Genomic DNA, 16,367 nt, shown 5'->3' with positions numbered 1-16,367 from the left:
TAAGCGTCTCATTTGAATTCTTCAAATGTGAAATTTGCTAGGTGGGACTCACGCTCACAGACACAGACAGATGTCTCCTGGGATTATGCAAAATGGTCGAAACCTCGCTGTAAATCTGCAGCCTAGTCAGATCTCTTCCACCCAACACTTGAAACCATATTAGAGGAAAAATGACTAATAGAATAATCCCTCGTTGTCGCTTTAGAACCCAACTCTAAGTTTGTCACGAATTCAAAACAATACCTGTCTGTGGCAGGGGAAGCCTAAAATTAGCTGTGAAAGTGTTGAATTTGTGGTTGGGAATAGAGGTGAGGCTGCAGTGAAAGAAAGACCTAATTTTGAGAATCATACACTGTTTAAGAGATAAGTCCTTCATGGATTTATATGCATATTTCTGTGATTGCTGCAAATTTTGGGGATTTTAAAGGCATTTTTTCCTTTAGAAAGTTTTGAGTACACTGGATTGAATGGCTATGCATCAAGTGAACAGGTGATGAAGAATTGTCGATCGACTCTGCAGTTGCCTTCTGCAGTTTTATGGTTTCTTTTAGCTCATTTGTTTCGGGTTCCTGACACACAAATATGTCGGCGCACTCTCAGCCAGTCGCAAACAACACAGCAACATCTATTTCCAGGACAAATCCCTCCCATTAACCTCTTCTGTATTACCTGCCCACCACCAAAGTTAGTGATTATAGTCACTGGGCGTTTGTCATTTTGTTAACAGAGGGGACGGCTCGATGGGAGCACATTCCTGCTCCCTCACTCCCACCACACACACCTAAGAACGTGCGCTCTCAGATAAAGTGCATCATTGTACCTTTAGTGGCCCAGTAGCTCATCGCTTGGGTGCTACCTCCTCAGGTACGACTTTTCACATTGTGTACTTATGGTTTGTACCTTTAACAGACTATTTTTGTACGATCATTTAAAAAAGGCTACATTCACATTTTCACATTTAGGTTTCAGTCCATTTTTGAGGACAATATGAGTCTGTGATTAAGTAAAATATTTACCACTGTGTCAAATACACCTTCTGATTTCAGCAAAGTTAAAATCTACTTGATTTGCCCAAATAGTCTAAACATCTCTAACAGCTGTACATCTTTAGCAAATACATCTCTGGTGGCTGACACTGTTAACTGTTTCTTCACACGCACACTGGATAGCTTTGTCTGTAAAAATGGAGGAGTCAGTCAGGGAGATTTATTTTCCTGGTGACAGGTATTGGCAGAGGCTGGACACCATCCTAAACTACTTTGGCATTGACACCTTTGGAGGAGCACCACAGTCTTTAGGTGTCTGGGATATGCAAGAACGAAGTCGAAGGATGAGGAGAAGGCTGAGATGAGGCCTTCATTATTTCCTAAATTGTGACACATCTTGATGCCATCTACAACATCAAAACCAAAAGAAGAAAAGTCAAACTGCCTATTGACTATATTAGGTGGAGCTTTCAGCAGCTACAGATCAAGATATTACCAGAGAAAATGATGATGTTACTTCTGATCATGTGGATGTGCAAAATGGCAGCTGGTGCCAACCAAAAGCAAGGTTTGAACTCTTCAAAGTTCGATACCTGGCCTCTTGACGCCTATTGTTGCAAATTCACATCATTCAGACTGTTCATTCAGACTGCAGTCGAGACAGCGTATCCATTCCACCAACACTGGTTTGTGCATATTCAATACGTACACTGGAACCTTTTGCAAGTTCTGGTTTCTCATAGGACCGGTCGGAGTGGGACCTAATTATCATATTATATCTGTTATTATTTTTCTGTATCTGTTCTATGTATAATTGACAAATTAAAAATCTCCACTTATTTCAGCATCAACTGGAAAGCAAAAACAAACACCAAAGTTTATTTTAATTTAATTGTAAATAAACTCAGGCGTCAAGGGGTTAACATAGTTTGATTTGCATGCAATAGAAGGCTCATACACTCAGGTGTCGTACTTGGTGGACTGGTATGTACACCAGCTGATTGTGGCTAATGTAAAAAAAACAAAAACAAAACAAAAACAGACATTTGTTACCCAGTTGATTAACTCTATGACTCACTTCCGCGGTGCTTCTGAGTGTCCCAAAGGTCTGCACAAAGACGGCTGGGGAGCAGGCTTCTTCATTCCGGGCACCAACATTATGGAGCAGTTTGCCTGTTGAAGTTAGGCAGGCATCATCCACTGATGTATTTAAAACCAAGCTGGAGACCCACGTATTTACTTTTACATATGAATCTTAAATTGTTTGTTTTACTAACGTCTTTTTTATTGTTTTGTTTTTATCTTTGTTTACTGTTTTATCTGTTTTTACTGTTTTTATTTCTGTGTACAGCACTTTGATTGAAAGCGCTATATAAATAAATTTATTATTATTGTTATTACCGTTGCATTTTGTTCTAGTATCACACATACATAGTGTTACATTCTTATACTGTACTCGCCACTTGCAGCCCTGATTTGCAATCGCTGTCAAATAAACGGGATGGAGTAGAAGTAGAAAGTTACAGAACATGTAAAATGCTCAAGTGAAGAACAATCACTTCAGATTCACCTCGTTACCTTCTGTCACTGCATTTGAATTATGCCATATTGTTGTGTTAAAAATAGCTACATGTGAATGTAAAGGTCACTTGCTGCTATAGGAACAGAATGGTCCACTGGCGCATGACACAAGTGTGTGTGTGTGTGTGTAGGTGTGTGTGTGTGTGTGTCTGGTTGTGAGATGTGATCTTGGGAGATGGATTTGTTACACTCAGCAGGAGAGAGTTTGTAAGAGTTGGTGTTACAGCGTATCGTGTTTTTAAGAAAATGACACCTCAAAGATAAGAGCAGCATTTTCATCAAATGCACTAGATGGTCCTGCTGCTCTACAAGTGCTAAAGAGGCAATTTCCAAGCCTGTCAGAGCTGAATTATGAAGAAATATCAGCAGATTGCAGCCAGAAAGTCTGACTCCTATCAAGGATTTATGTCAAACACAGCTGGTTTTATCTGAGGAAGAATAAATAGTTTTAGTTGAAATATGGGGGGAAATAGTGGCACAAAACATTATACATCAGGAAGAAAAACATGTAGAGTGATGGAGAATATGACCCAAGGAAGAAATATCAATAAATATGCTTTATTTTGGTTCGGGTTTGATCAGATTTGACGGCGGTTTTGAATTAAATTGAGCCTCTTTTGTGCTTTCAGTGCTCAACAGTCTTTGATTTTATGGATGTATTTCATCATCAGTGGGGATATAAAAAGAGCAGCAGGCATTTCAACACATCTGATCGGTGCTGAATGGCCCTTTTAATACGTGCACGTGTGTCAAGTATTCAACTACAGAAACATAATGCTGAGATTATGAGGAGGTTGGCATAACAAAGAAGGAAGCGGCGGTGAGATGTGACATTGGTCAAACAGATTATTAACAGCTTGTTGTGTCTGAGTGGAAGTGGAACCGTGAAAATGAAACCCACCATGCTGCACCTCAGAGATGCCAATCAAACTGGGTTGCACTGGCTGAGTAAGCAATTCTTCACAGAGGATTTGCACACAGAGTGGCAGAGAGGTGTGATTTCTTCGCTTTTTTGAGTGTAACACTCACTTATTGTATTATTTTGGCAAATGATTTGACATGCTGTTTCATGAATTCTCTTAACGGCTTAGGAACGCTACATTGCAGTTTCAGGCCTCTAATCTCAACAGTCTACTGTCGCTGAGTAATTTTACATGCTACTGAAAATACTGATAAGAATAGTATCGATAATGATTAGCAATAACTGAACACTGAGCAGGTTTGCGGGGTCAGTAGCTGCACATCTGAAACACATCATCTTCCACACCAGTAGCAATGTCCTCCACAATCTGCTTTATCAATCCTGAGTGAGTGCTCAAATCACATATCTTGGAGCTCTGCCTTCATTTTAATCTTTGTTAAAAATCTGTAAAGTTTTGTGATTGTATCTTGCACAGTTGTGACACTATTAGTTTGAGTTTGACAAAATCTGTCCACACACAGACAGATATATAGACACACAATCAGCTCTGTGGAAGCTCCTTCTACAGTAGATGTCTCCAGGATCTCATTTTAAAATGATGACACACAGACAGACAGACTGGCAGAATCACAAGGTGAAAACATTGCCAGCTTCACTATCGCGGCTGGTAAATATGCAGCTCTGGAGGCAGAGATATTTGCAGAAAAGAAACAGGGAGATGGAGGACAGAGAATAAGGCACAGAGCTGAACTTTTCTTATTTTGCAATTGTATTTCTTTAAACGTAATGTTCAAATGTATTCTTATTGTTATGATAATACATTGCTCTGTGGTTGAACAATAACAACAAGCAAATTTCACCTTTGCTACTGAGAAAAGGTAGTTGTAGTGCAAGAGGCACGGGAACAGAATCCTAAATCATTTTAAATTTGAATAAATGACAAATGATAACAGAGGCTCACTGCACTAAGGCTTTTTATACATGACCAGATCAAAAAATATGAGAAAATGTGGCAATAAATACATAAAAGATCTACCTTATTTTGAGACAAAAGAATGAGAAGAATGTGAATGAAGAAGACAAAAATCATTTGTCTTCTTCATTCACAATCTTTCCATTCCCCTGCCACTCTACTTCCTCTCTCCTCCTGACCTGTAACTGTGTGTGTTTGTGCTGTGACTTCCTGAGTGCATACTGGATGAAGAAACTCTTTTATCACGTTCTGCTAGCGGTGGCCTGCTGCCTCCTTCTCTCTTTCCAACCAATGTGTGACTGTGTTTTACATCTGCAGCCATGTAGGCGATGTGTTCTTAAGTTAGCTTGTGTGAAAGCACTCTGTTTACACACAACCATGTTTTATGTATGTAATGCATGGAAGCTGTAATGCACATTGTAACAAATCAACAAGCTGTGCTTTAGCACTGTGCTGTGAGTGTATTGTGTGCACAAGCGTGAATGTCAGCTTTTTATTGGCCAATTCAGTGAAGCCGTGTCCTTAGGTCAACAGATTTTATGAGGTTTAGACAAAAGGTTTACTGAGTCCCATTGGATTTGTTGCGCAAACACACACAACCTCTCTATGGAGGGTCATTTCAATCACACCTCCAGAGCACACAGTTTCTGTGAAGTGACCTTGAGAGCATGGTGACTGTGGGTTTGTATGGAGTGGGATGAAGCTCTGCCATAACGAGATGTTGACCTCGGCTTGGTTACTGTCTCAAGTCACAGAGCAGCTTTCCCACACACCCTCAATACAAGTTAGGAGGTGGTTGCACTGTTTTTCTCTCCCTACCCTGAAAATAATGAGGCTGCTGGTTCCAATGCTGCCTGACTGGCCGGTCCCCCTCCCCTCATCGCCAATCAAGTGGCAGACACCCACTCATTACTGCTTAAGCAGACATACACGACTTGATGTGGCGCGCGCACACACACACACACACACACACACACACACACACACACACACACACACACACACACACACACACACACACACACACACACACACACACACACACACACACACACACACACACACACACACACACAGAGTCCGACTTCACCTAATGCTGATTTAGCAGCACATACCATCTGTCTAGAATGATTAACCTTTCCATCAATCACTGGTCTCTCCATTACCCAGACACACATTTACAAAGTGTGCACACACCGACTCTGCACTGAGTAAAGGCATCAACACTTTCATACGGAAATGAAATAGGAATTTCGCTTTTATCCTCACTGTTTTGTGCCTGAACCTGATGCACGCTTATGCCATTTTTAAAGGTGAATCAATCTTTATATCAACAAGCAGCTTAATGTAAGGAAACGTCTCCTACATGAACACAGACATACTAGTCAAAGTTAGAATGCTGATCATTTCATGTTAGAGATTTCTATATTTGTGTTTTAACTGCTGGTGGTCACTCTTGTTATGAAGCAGGTTATTTAGTTTGCTTGAGGATGCAGCTTATTATGATGCATTCCATTGTAACACCGCCCTCTAGTGGCTCTAGCACTTATGACATGAGTAAAGTAGGAAGTGAGGTGACACAATTAGAGAATCAAATTAAAGTCTGTATAGGGAGGAGGTCAAGGTGGATAGATGGGTCAACAAAATATTGGCTTTCCTTCTCAGAGATGTCCCATAGTTAAACTGAAACTCTGATCTTTCCCTAAACCTACACTATTTAAAATTTGTCACTCAACACTGTGTAAGTGAGCTTTAAATGCTATTTACAGTTTAGCATGGTTCCTTTTTGACAACAGCTGAGTAGGAAAGAGAAGGCAAAAACTCTGTAAATTTAATTTATATCAAACCTTCAAAAATACCGGTAGAAACAAATCGGTCATTAATTGAAGCCAGCACTCCAGCTGACCTCAGTGGCAGGTGTTCATGTTAGAAACATCTAGAAACATCACAGAAACTGAGGGCTGCGCTATGAAGTCAAATGAATGGGTATGGTGAACCTAATGTCAGAGTGGTCAATGACGTGAAAATTGGTTGTCTTTTAACCTGGTAGATCACCATGGTAACTGATGCTGCAAAGCTACCCTGCTCTATAGGAGGTTGTGTTCAGAGTTTGTGGTTTAAATTAGCTGTAAGAGGTGTCTGTCTTTCACCCGTCCTTTAAATGGCCACATATAGTATCCAAATAATATGAACTGTAAACTGAGCAAATATATATTAAACCTGCTGAGCCACATGCAATGTAATCCCACTGAATGAAGCTGTACAGCTACAGGAGACAAACTGTATGCGTCCTGTTGCCACGGAAACCTGCATGTACTGGGTTTGTGATGCATAAAAAGCATAAATATGTTTTTATTCTTGGTTTTGATTCGCTGTCAGGTCTATTTTACACTGCTGGCATTGCAGCTGATGGAATACAGTTCAGACAAGTCTATTGGTATACATCACATTTAATACTGAAATATTTCTTACACCGCTCCATTGCGGCTCATTTCACTAGAATGAAGAAGGCAGCGCACGACTGGTCCATTCTGTGAGGAGAGTGAGAAGAGTTACGTAACATGTCAAATGTCCCTTTTTATGTGAACATCTGAAGAAGAATACCTGGTCAACAAAAACAGCTGATAACCACTGTGTGATGTGGGTTTTAGGCTCGACAAAAGAAACCCTGGCTATGTCAAACCTGCTGCCCCTTTCTGATAACAGGTGTGCTGCTCATGTTGCCATGGAGATGCCACTATCAGTCACGTTTGATAAAATCAAGAGTTAACCTTGATAAGTAATTAGTAAGCAAGGATGTGTTCTTTAAGTCTTGTGAAGCTTATTTAATATCGCTCTTTTAAATAAAGAAATGTTCAAGGTTTCAAAATATGTTTTCAGGTGCTTTAATGTAGTACATAAATCCTTTCATCCACTCATTCTTCTAGTCAGCACTCACTCACGCACTCACTCTCGTTTACTCTCACAGGAGTTCACATTAAATTAAGCTCTGGAAGGTCCTTTGGGTCTTTTCTAAAACTGCGTGTGCTTGTGTCCATATTATATGTTTACTGAACATGTATTTTCTGCTGATGTATTTGCACACATGAACAACCACAAAGTGCATACTAATGTTTCAAACCTGATTATTCTGCACGTGTGTGTGTGTGAGCATGTGATCCATTGTCCCGTTGTGGCCTGCAGCTACTGTTAGAGAATCTCAGCAGTGGTTTAGTGCAGAACAGGCAAACAATACCATTAGATAGTTAAGAGGGATGAAACACTTCAGACACGAGACAACACTGAATTTGAACCAACACAGATGATGAAGGATGCTGCCGGAATCTGCTTCATCTCAGAGTTTAGAAATGTTTGATGACACTGCCAAAGAAGTACTGAGCAGGGTTTCAGTGTTAAACTACAAACATTTTTATCAGCCTAAATGACAAAGTAGAGCAGTATTAGAGAAGAACTCCAAACCAAATGCCACACAGAGGATTTGGTCTCTTTCAACAAAGTATAGCTGTCTTAGCATCAGTAGGAAACCTGCTACACTTATCTGTGTCTTGTTACTCTGCATCCTGTTCAAAGCGAAACAGCAAAGCATGTGTGCAGTCGATCCGGCTGATATTTTTAAATAATATCTCAATAATTTATGTTCACCCAGTGTGACTTTCTCTGCTGGATTTTAAGTTAAATGTCTCATAAATAAATCCAGGCTTCAAACAACACACTTTTTAAAAGAAAGATAAGCCAGAACTCCATCAAGTCAATGCTGAGCCTTTCTAAAAATATTTGCATTCTCCACTAACATTATGCTCTATGATGACTTGATATTAAAGGGTTACTTCAGATTTTTTTAGTGGGATTGTATGAGATACTTATCCATAGTTAGCATATTACTTAGATGGTTGTCGGCACAAACCCAGTTTGGAGAAGCAGCACACAAGCTGAGCATTGAACTGCTGTGAACGCCTTAAAAAACTCACCTAAAAAATCAATATCAGGTTAAGTGTATACTATATTTAGAATGTTTTCACCACATTATCTCACCATCAGACAGCTCAGGGAACTGAAGGCGTTATATTGCACTCTTCAAAGCTACCAGACTCTGTTCTCAATTTTACCCTTGCAGAACACGGACGTTTCTGTTCTGTCAATGCCTCGATCTGTTCGTCTGTTTGTGTTGCCGCATGAGTTTGGTGTTTTAACACATTAGTTTGGATCCACTTATACTTAGATGTATTTTTTGGGTGGCAGGAACATATTTTCCTGCTGCCCCCATCCACAGCAGTACATTACTGAGTATCATGCTGGTGTTTGAGTTTAACTGGTGATACTAGTGTGCAGAACATGGATTTTTCAAAGGCATGGCTTCTCAGAACCCATGGTGTAACAACCAGTGTGGCTACATTCTCTTTAATTTATATTTCTGCTTATTTTTTTGTCTGGACAAGGAATATGAAAATATCAGGAGCCCTCATTTTGAAAATCATTTGTTATACGGCCTCATGAAAGAAAAACAAAAACTATGCGCTCATGATTGAAACTAGTAGAGCTTCAAGTGTTAAACACCATGCATGCTACTGAGAGATTTAGCAAATGAGATAGTAGACCAACACTCAGTGTTTGTTTTGTTGGGAAATCAATGCCACTGAATAGTGTAGCTTTGTGACATGTTGTTAAAATATTAAGACTCAGCCAAAACTGTAATATGGTCATCAAAGAAAACACCCCGTGAGAAACTCAGAGGTCAGGCAGCAGAAGGAACGAGACGAGCCCCCAGTAGAGGGCAGAACCACGCCCATGCACGATACTCTGTATCAATTTTGACCATCCTACATATCTCCCTTCCTACTTGATCTGCTGACCTCTAACTCCACAACTGAGCAGGGGACCTTAGACTGATCTTCAGTGCCAAGTTTGATCATCCTGACTTCAGCACTTGCAGAGATATCTGACCGGACATACACACACACCCACATACATACGGTACATACATACTTACCCAGCCAGCCAGCCAGATACCGAAGCGAATGCAGTAACCCCGCTGACGTTCGTCAGGCGTGGTTAATAAAGGACTTAGATTAACAATGTTTTACAGGTAGATGGAGCCAAAAATGAAGCTAAAAGTGAGCAGGTAGTTTCATTATTCTCTGTTTATTGAAAAAGAATGCCTATTCCTTTGATTAACTCCAGTGATCTTTGAATACATTTTAACAAAACACTGCTGTGGCTGGGGGGCTTGGGGATCAGCACTTTCACCTTGCAGCTAGAAGATCCTAGGTTTGCGTCCTCTCTGCATGGAGTTTGCATGTTCTCCCTGTGCATGTGTGGATTTTCTCTGGGTACTCTGACTTCCTCCCACAGTCCAAAAACATGCTGAGGTTAATTGGTGATTCTAAATTGTCCATACTTGTGAATGGCAAAATGATTGTTTGTCTGTACCTGTAGCTCTGTGACAGACTGGTCACCTGTCCAGGCATCCTCTGCCTTCTTCCTAAGTCAGGGATAGACTTGAGCTCCCTGCGACCCTAATGAGGATTAAGTGGTGTACAGATAATGGGTGGGTGGATGCTTTGGCTGGATTCTGTCTCTCAGTCGGACGAAAGCCAGACACCGATGTTAATCTTGTTGTACGCTATCACACTATGTTAGTAATACAGCCTGAATGTTTTACTTGGAGGCTGAACAGTTTCAGTATCATAATGTGAGATGAATGATAATACTGACAATAAGAACATTTTGTAAATTGTTTATTGACTTTTGCAGTATTTTCACACCAAATTTTTATTATCATCTACAGTCTCCATTGACAAAGTAACAGCAGGAGCATCACCAGTTAATCTAACACCAACTGAACCAGTAAAGGGATAAACCGGTCCTCCTATCTGCTCTTCCAAAGTGGGAGCATGCAGGCCACCGTCTATTGCAAGTAATACAATACATAAGTACCTCATACAGTCCCTCTCTAGAAAATCCAAACTAACTGTTTAAAGTACTCCAAAAATTCTTACGTGCAACTTCAGACCAAGCACTTAAAACTACAGAGAAGTTAAAGGCAGTCCAGCAGAGACAGCTGTCCCAGCTTCAGGCCAAAACTGTACAACAAACAGGTGCAGCGAAGTGTTAAGACACAATATTGAAGCCAAATTACCAGACCAAAGCTCCTAAGTTACTGAGACAAGAGAAATTCACTTCAGCCTTATACCCTGTAAGTTAAAGAGAGCATTTCTGCCCTTACATCTTATGAGCTGCAGCAAGTGAACTAATGCAACACATACACTGTTTCACTCTTTAAAGTAGAGAGTTTTCACATTTCGCTGTTACAACTGTCAAAGTCAGTTTGTCAGTGAACCTTAAAAACAACATAGATATAGCAACTACGACAAATCTAGCTAATATGAATACACAGAGACACGATAGAAGCGCTCGTATGAAAGTGGGAGATCTGTGTTTCCAAAACTGGGGTTACGTCCCCCTCAGTAGAGTGTTGCAAAGTAATTGTGAGGCAATGCGGGATGATTAACAACAAATAAAAGGCAGTGGTGTTTTTCAGGTGGGAGAAAATGTTGGGGTAACAACTACTTGCCAGACAAACACAGTTTTTACTGTGTTGTCTTGATGACTCCTGCTGCTTTCATGTTTAGCAAGAGAAAGATGCCGGAGATCCTGACAGCTTGTTCTTGAACAGGTGCTATCCCCTCAGAATAACACACACGGGAGGCAAATTCGTACTGTACAAGATAATCCACTTTGTTCACACTGTCTGCAGTTGCTGTCTTCTTTTTTTTTTAAAAAGTTAACTGCTGCCAGCTATGAGCAAATAACACCAGCATTTGGAAAACAGCCAATCAAAGAACAGTGGGGCAACAGACAATCAGACCCACTTGGATTCAAACGGAAGGCATCCACTTCCATCGTCCAACATTTTGGCTTTCACATTGTTGTTATTCCACACTCAGGGCGGTTCACATTGTGACTGTGGGGCTTATCCTACATAAAGTAGGAGTAGGTGTTGGTTAACCACATGCCACCAGATCAGTTTCAGTGCAACTTAGCACTGATCCTTTAAGTCTCTGAACTCTACTGGAGGGATGAAAACTATTCTTTCTGATGATATTCCCTCAGCTGGTAACTTTCTATGATGATGGTAAAGAGAGTGGACGTACACGTTGCTTCAAAATCTCCCATATGTAGGTGTTCAGTTGGGTTGAGATCTGGTGACTGTGAAGGTCATTGCATATGATTCACATCATGTTCATCACAGCACTCAGTGACCCCCTAATTCCTGTGAATGGGGTCATCGTCATCTTGAAGAAACCACTCCAATCAGGGTGAAATGTTTCCTCATAGGAGAAAGGTGAACAGTCAGAACAACTTTGTATTGATGTGCAGTGGCTCTTCCCTCTGACGGGACAAACCATGGCAGCACAATGTCCCAACAACATAACAGAGCCACGGTAAAGGGTTTTTATACTCGACCCTGACACAGAATAAAGTTTGCTTGATGATGCTTCATTATTCCCAGAATTCATTTCAGTTTCTGTTCCCTGTTCAAACAACACTATCAAAACAGCAGCAGCCAGAATAGCAGGTGAGCAGCATTTCAGCGCAACACATCACACACACAAACATGTAGAAACACACAAAACGACCAACACAAGCTGGCAGGCGTGCAATGACACAAACATGCACTTCAGCTATGAGTTAGGAGCCATCCAGATAATTTTAACCATAATGTGTAAAGTTGCAGTGACAAAAGGTGACTGTGTGTGTGTTTGTGTGTCTGTTTGTGTGCGTGTTTGTGTGCGTGTTTGTGCATGTGCTGAGTGGCCACACTGATGCTGCTTTTATAACATTTTACAGTTGGCTGCATGTATCAAGACAGGAAGGAAATGAACAGCTTGAGGTGTCTGAGTGATGCTTCTTCAGCGGCTTCTAGCTGTGTGTGTGTGTGTGTGTGTGTGTGTGTGTGTGTGTGTGTGTGTGTGTGTGTGTGTGTGTGTGTGTGTGTGTGTTTGCCTATGAGAGACAGGCAGAAATAGAAGAAGAGAGAGAGAGAGAGAGAGAGAGAGAGAGAGAGAGAGAGAGAGAGAGAGAGAGAGAGAGAGAGAGAGATGCGTTCCTCTATGAGTTATAGTTTGTGGCTCCGGTCATTTGTCTGGTGAAGTTCTGAAGGTAAACTTTGCAAAAGTTTTCAGACAGGCCATAACACGGTCCACCTACCAGAGCACATAAGCTCTGCTTTCTATTACTAAGAAATCTCTTTCTCACTCTCACTCACTTTCCCAGCGTAGAGGTTCCATATTTATGCCATCACAGCAGTGACAGCAGTGGCTGGAGGCGTTTTGTTTTCAGGTCGCCTACCCTTACACCTGACTCTCACGGACACGACTTTTCTTAAAGATTTTCAGTGAATTTCTTCAAATTTGGGGTGAATCTTCACTTAACCTCCAGGATGAACTGATTTGATTTTGGAGGTTAAAGGTCAATGTGACCTCACTTCCTGGACTCATATCTGTCCAATTCTTGTAAATACAATATCTCAGAAAGGCTCGGAGGGAATTTCATTACATCTGCCTCAAATTTCAGCTCAATCTTTCCTGTGCCAAATTCCCACTGCCTTGAGGCTCAAAAGGTGGAAATGAAAAGTTTGTCACTCGTTGCTTCAGTTTTGGTCTGCAATCATAACTCAAAATGTACAGGAAACGCATGATGGAAGTACAGCCGTTGTGTCTGTTTCATGAATCAATCAGAGGAAGGTCACAGGTCAACATTGCTCCACACAGATGATGTTTTCCAGTGTCTTCAGTGGAGCAGAAGCTTCGGTGGACATTCAAGTCACATGCACACATGCTGTCTGTTTTTACTGTTTCCATTATAGCATTTTGCTTTTACCAACACATCAATTATTCCACCTCAGGCTGTGTGTGTGTCAAAGCATTTTTACAATGTTTTGAATTTTTTTGGTCCAATTAACTGCACTTTCTACTCTGTGTTTTTACATGCAAATTGACAACGCACATAAAAACATGTGGATGGTAGCTGTGAGCCAGGATTAGACCAGGGATGCTTTAATGCATTGTGACCACTAGAACACATGACACCCGATGATACAACAACAGCACTTTAGTGATAACATGTCCACAAAACCTCAACTGTTGGTCCACACAGCATCAGGAGGCAGAAGCAGTCAAATGTAACTTTGAACTGTTGCCCCATGAGCTGCACTCACCCGACCTTCACTGCATGACTTCTGTCCGTTTCCCAAACTGAAATCTCACTTGCTTTGCCACCATTTTAAAAGTGATGATGAAATTTAAAAACTTTTACAGCAAAAATTAAGTATTGGCCGACAGAAAAACAAGAATGTACCCGCCTATGACACCTATAAGGTCCGACTGACTGTGGATTGTGTCATTATGTGTGTGACTGTGTTGTGGGGGCTACAAGTTTATCATGTTGTCTGTGCTGTTTTTATTGGTGTTGTTGGTCCTCTGACTACCTTTACTGAAAAGCCCAACAAGGGACGGGTGTTGAAAAGTAGCTTAATGCTATGCACTCTATATGTAATGTGTTAGCTGCACGGTCCCTGATCAAATAAAAGCATAAATGAAATCATCCATGCTGCTGAGCACCTGGAGGCCCAAGATGTGACCTGCTTCCATGAAGGTCTAGTGAAGCTTGAACATCATGGAACAAGTGTATTTAAGTTAAAGGTGACTATTTAAAAAAATAATAATAATAATGCAAGAACAATGTTTCTCCTGTGACATTTTCTGGCAAGGTAAAGAAGTTTTTAAAAATTAGTTTTCACACCTTTGCCCTAGGTGTGAAATCTCACTCCCCTCTTGCCCCACACACCCACCCCCCAACCCCATAAACATGCTGCGTTTAAGGCCGTTCATAGCCCCCGCAGACTTGGAGTTCATAGCCTGTGAACTGCCAATAACTGCAGGGAACTAGGTAGGTTTTCCAGAATTCACAGGGTCGGCTCTTCATGCAGTGACTATCTGCGAAATAAATTAAAGTAAATTCTGTTTAAATCAGGTTAAACGATCTGCTTTTAGTGGGAAATATTGCTATTGCATGGCCCTTACATGGATTTCAGCAGGAACCTTTACTCACGGAAAAATCATCTGAAGAGTCCTTTACCATATCATTATATCACATTACCGCCTCCTTATACTACGGCTGTGCTAAGATGTTGTATTCTGTGATTTGGTGGCAAACTGAAGAGACTTTGCAGTTACCAACAAAGCGATTTATTATAGGGTAGGACCCTCTGAACTTGTTTTATAGCTCTTATCCAGGTTGTTTTATCTTGGCTAGATCCTTGCTTGTGTTGTATCTACTCTCAGATGTATGTCGCTTTGGATAAAAGCAAAATGAAATTGTAGAATTGTAGTATGAAAAATTCTGATGGATTTTTTTTTTTGTAAAGTTGCCACCGTAACTACTGAACTTGATCACAGTTGTTGCCTGCAGGGAAAAAAAAGTGACCAGCTTGTCAAAGGCAGCATTCAAGCCTTCAGCCACCAAGAACTGAAAGGTCACAAAGACAGATTTTTAGTGGAGTTTTCCTTAAACACCACCTGAGGAGTGACAGGTCACAGTGACCGCTGCAGCACTAATGCCACATTTATGCTGGACAGGAAGGTAATGGCAGATTTGTATAGTGCCAGTGTTTCTGTGCCTCCATTCTGGCAGGTGTGTAAAGCCACGTCTTTTGGAAATGACTGAGTAACGGTAATGTATCTGTGCGGAGTCCATTAGTTTTGCATGTGTACAATGTGGGAGCCTGACAAATCCATTTATATCCGAGAGCGTGCATGTGTGGGTGTGTGTGTTTATTTGTCTGGAATCGCACATAGCTTTCAGACATGTTTATCTTCAACATTTGAGTGTGCCCGAGAGTGTGTACGCGTGTGTACTTCAGAGTGTGAAATCCCATCAAGCGTGTTAAAACCCTCTTTGGCCTACTGCCTGCTCACAGAGACAGTCTGCACACACACACACTCACACACACACACACACACACACACACACACACACACACACACACACACACACACACACACACACACACACACAGTCATCACACCTGTGCATGTGTTTGTTTTTCTCTGCAGGCCCGTGGATGTGTATCGGCTTTTAGAGAAGCGTGGTGTCAGGTGACGATGGTAATTTTCTGATGCACGTTTCACACAACAGTTTGTAAAGCTCCATTTCACACCTGAGGTTTTAGCTCTTCTAGTGCGTAACTACGGAGTCCTGAGTGTGACAATGTTACATTATTATCAGTGAATGAATGAATACATGAAAAAAAGCAACTGGAAATTGAAGAATCAAAGTGATTTAGATGCTAAAAGGATTGGAATGAAATATCGCTCAGCAGGAGGTAAATGAAAGACAAAAATTGCAAATGTAAAACCATTTAAAATTAAATCTAGAACATTGTAATGTCATTTAACTGTTTTTGAATTAGACTATTTTATCATTTACACATCTAACTGGGAAACACGTTATATGACCAAAAGCATATAGACACTCCTTGCCATATGGCGTGCATGTGATTTACAGATGTAGCTATTCTTTTGCAGATTTTAGGTGTTTTGATTTTAGAGGCTGGTTGCAGGGACCTGCTGCTGTGCAACCACATGAGCGTCAGTGATGTTTGCCTCTGATGTTAAATAATAAAAGCTGCCTCACAGTCTGTTCTTCTTTGTTGGCTGAGGTTAAGGTCACAGCTCTGTACAGGCCAGTCGGGATCTTTAACATCAAGCTGGGAAAACCATTTTTTGGTTGACCTGACATTGTGCACAGTGGAACTGTCATGTTGACACAGCAAAGGGCTTTAACAAAACTACTGCCACAATATTCAAGCAAACCATCCATGCTTCCCAAAATGGCTTGTGAAATG

General features: G+C 41.0%; 1 protein-coding gene and 1 long non-coding RNA gene across 2 annotated transcripts in view; one reads left to right on the top strand and one right to left on the bottom strand.

Annotated features, from left to right (window-relative positions):
• Positions 1 to 16,367, top strand: part of LOC110961347 (protein ELFN1-like) — a 144,386-nt gene that overhangs the window by 102,004 nt on the left and 26,015 nt on the right. The window lies entirely within an intron of this gene.
• LOC127533151 (uncharacterized) overlaps positions 1 to 16,367 on the bottom strand; it is a 128,404-nt gene that overhangs the window by 110,624 nt on the left and 1,413 nt on the right. The gene's annotated exons all lie outside the window — the stretch shown is intronic.

Source organism: Acanthochromis polyacanthus, chromosome 3 (assembly GCF_021347895.1).
Source record: "Acanthochromis polyacanthus isolate Apoly-LR-REF ecotype Palm Island chromosome 3, KAUST_Apoly_ChrSc, whole genome shotgun sequence".
NCBI classification, from domain to species: domain Eukaryota; kingdom Metazoa; phylum Chordata; class Actinopteri; family Pomacentridae; genus Acanthochromis; species Acanthochromis polyacanthus.
Note: the sequence above shows the minus strand (reverse complement) of the source record. Positions and strands in the feature narration are given on the sequence as shown.